This window comes from Triticum dicoccoides, chromosome 3A (genome assembly GCF_002162155.2).
Source record: "Triticum dicoccoides isolate Atlit2015 ecotype Zavitan chromosome 3A, WEW_v2.0, whole genome shotgun sequence".
Taxonomy (NCBI): Eukaryota; Viridiplantae; Streptophyta; class Magnoliopsida; order Poales; family Poaceae; genus Triticum; species Triticum dicoccoides.
The window spans coordinates 190,278,524-190,282,203 of record NC_041384.1 but is presented as its reverse complement, the minus strand read 5'-3'; positions in this window follow the sequence as shown (position 1 = coordinate 190,282,203).

Sequence of the window (3,680 nt, the reverse complement as noted above, 5' to 3'; positions counted from 1 at the left end):
CTCGACTGGAAAAGATACCTCGGAAGCAGTCCGGCATAAAGCTCGGTTGTAAGTGGCTGGCTCCATAGAGGGCATCTCCGGCATTAAGCTCGTTTGAACCCTTTTAACTTTTTCAAGACCAAGGTAATTTATGACACCTCGGATACAGTCCGGCGTTGGAGCTCGGATACATTCCGGCGTTGAAGCTCGAAAGCGGTCCGGTATTGGTGCTCGGTTGCAAAAGATTCCTCAAATGCAGTACGACGTTGGAGCTCGAACACGAGAGGACACCGCTGCACGGGAAACACTTCTAACCTGAGGTGGGCATAAAAATAAAAAGGCATTGATAACGGCCGATAACTTAAAGGGGCTCCTCGGATACCCGACGTGTAAACTCTTCGGACTCACTTCAGCAATCCTCAAGGTCGAAGATGGGAAGATTTGTTGAACCAGTTTTCAAGACCGACGACCGAAGATGAAGAGCAGTTCGGAAGAATCGAGGAGCGTCCCCAACTTGAAGACCGGTTCAGGGGGCTACTGATGGTGTCCTGGGCTAGGGGGTACTCACCACGCCGAGGACCCCCATGGCGGTTTACTCATGGTCCACTTCGGGCAGCCCATGCCGCATTCAAGGAATATTCCACAAGACTTGATGATCAAGACAAGGACTCCTCTCCACGAACGTATTCGACTAGGACTCTTGTTATCCTAGGCCTCCAGTACATTATATAAGCCGAGGCCAGGCTAGTCGATAGATTATTATGACATTATTCATCATACCCTCAGGTTTTAGACCACAACATATGATCTCGCGGTAGATCAACTCTATACTTGATACTCCGTCAATATAAATAAGAGCAGGACGTAGGGTTTTACCTCCATCAAGAGGGCCCGAACCTGGGTAAAACATTGTCTCCTTCGTTCATGTTACCATTGATCCGAGAATCCACAGCTCGGGACCCCCTACCCTGAGATCTGCCGGTTTTGACACCGACAGAGGGTGGCGGTGAATTTGGTGCGGTGGGGGCACCATGGAGGAGGGGCTGAGGTTTTGCGGCTGGGGAGAAGGGAGCTTCCAGGGAGAAGGTGATTTGGCGCCCACAAGGTATGAATGGAGAATTGGGAGGGGGAACCATGTCTTACGGATGCATTTGTCTGAAATGTGGGGGGAGTCTCAGTTCTACCCCTGCCTTTAGGCTTCTGGGCTTGGGTCTGTGTATTGAGGGTTGGGGATAGTAGAGTTACTTTACTCCTCCCAAATAGTGGGCGCGAGCGATTTCGGGAGAGGAGGGCATGTTTTGAAATAGTGGGCGCGAGCGATTTCAGGCGAGAAGGGTGTGTTTTGAAATAGTCAGTGTGAGCGTTTTCAGGCGAGGAGAGGGTGTTTTGCCGCCCATGGTTTATGAATTATTCTACACATGTCATTTTGGCTGAGGAGAAGGCGCGCTTGGATGAAGTTACGAACCTACCCTCGATGTACAACGGCCCAATTGATGTGTGTCCCACATAGGCCGATAATTTCGTGTCTCCCATTTATTTGCTTGGGCGAATTCCACCGAGTAGAGGGTGTTTAGCGGTTCGTTCAAATTTTTGGAGAACAAGCATCCACGTCTACCTTACCAAGTCGATTTGAATCAAATTTTGAAATATTAGCTTGCCACTTCTTTTTTAGATGGAGAGATGATGCTCGGGACTAATGTGTTTTTACATGCTCGTTGCTAAGGATTTACTATATGACAAATAGTTGACCCACTCAAAAACGGGAATCAAACCCAAAATGAAATATCTTGATTCAATGAAATAGCTCGTTCACCAGGTCAAAATAGTGAACTAAATCCAAAATTGAACACCTCAATCGAGTAGCATGTTGTACAATATTATAGTACTCCATGAACATGTTGAAAGTCAAATTAATGAACTTGTTTGATACGCATATCTCCATTCATGTGTGGATTGCAGACAACATGTTCTCCAATTTAAATACTTGAATGCAAGTTTATATCGAAACATGGTTTATATCAGTCTTTGATGCATAAAACGCGACCTCCCCCTCTCCCGGATTCTCTCTCTCTCTCTCTCTCTCTCTCTCTCGCCGACAATCTTCAATTCTACCGCACACTATGTATGATTCTCTAGTCCAAGCTAAATATCTTTGGTGCTCTCGTTGTACACACACAAATTCCCTGGCTCGTTGCCCATAACTCTCTTACGCACCACTCTGCCGTCTCAGAGCTCTTTCCTCTCTCTCTCTCAAACTCTCCATCTCCCTGGGTCACACATACACATGCATATCTCACTCGCACTTGATAGACCCATCTAAAACTCTCTCTCTCCCTCGTTCTCTCTCCATCTCACACGCACACACACAATCTCACTCCTAGCCAAGTATGATGGTCTCTCGCTCAATTGTAGGCACACGCAGTCCCCTATATGTATATGACTAGCTAATTCTTAGTCTCCATCACAAACATGTGCATGGTCTATCTCGATTTCTCTCGGGGCATCTTTCTATCACACACGCACCTCGTCCCTCGATCTCCCACCCATATAGTCCCCTCACGATCTCAAGGGGATCTCTCTGTCACAAACACACCCTCTCTCCCTCCCCATGTGTTCATCTTCTCCATGCGTCCCTCTCGACCTTTGTCCCTTGTTGGCCAGACCTCCATTGGACATGTGCTATAGGGGTGTCTCTCTTCGTTGCAACTTGCAAACAATCACGCACTAGCTATCTTCGTGTATCTCCTCACCTCGCTTGTCTATCTCGGAGATGCATGCATGATATGTTTGCATAAGAAACGAACACACACACACACTCTCTCTCTCTCTCTAATTTATCGTTTGTTGTCCCTTTCTCTTTCACACACATACTCTTCTTGCACACTCACTCATTCTCCTTCACACGCACTTGATCTCTCTCGACTTAGGCACTCTCTTCTGTCCATAGCATACAAATTTATCGAAAAGTCAAACATCACAAAGTTTGACCATGTACACGGAGAAAAAAATTTAGATCTAGAACGGCAAACATATATCATTATATTCATCATGAGATGTAGTTTCGTATGATATATCTTTGGTATTGTAGATATAAATAATATTTCCATAAACCTGGTCAAAGTTTCCAAAGTTCGACTTCTAAAAAAATTATATGCACTGCATTATCGAGCGGATGGAATATCTCTTTCCCCCTCTTAGCTATCTGACACACCACGCAGCCATATCGAGGCTCCTCTATCTCTCTCAAACTTTATATCTCCCTGGTTCACACATACACATATCTCGCTCACGCTACATAGACCCATCTAACACTCTCCGCCCTTGTTCTCTCTCTATGTGACACGCACCCCCTAAGTACCATAATCCCTCACTCTATCATAGGCGCACACACTCCTCCCCCCCTTAAGTATGACTATCTCTCACTAGCCATCAGGAACACACGTATTGTCTCCTTCCATCCATACGTCTATCTCGATATCTCCCGGGGTATCTTCTACCACGCACACACCTTGTCACTCGATCTCCCACCCATGTAGTCCCATCACGATCTCCAGGGGATCTCTATGTCACAAACATACACTCTCTCCTCCCCATGTCTACATTTTCTCCATACGCCTCTCTCGACCTCTCTCCCTTGTTTGTCAGACCTCTCTTGGCCACGTGCTAGGGATCTTTCTCTCTCGGTTGCAAACAATCACACA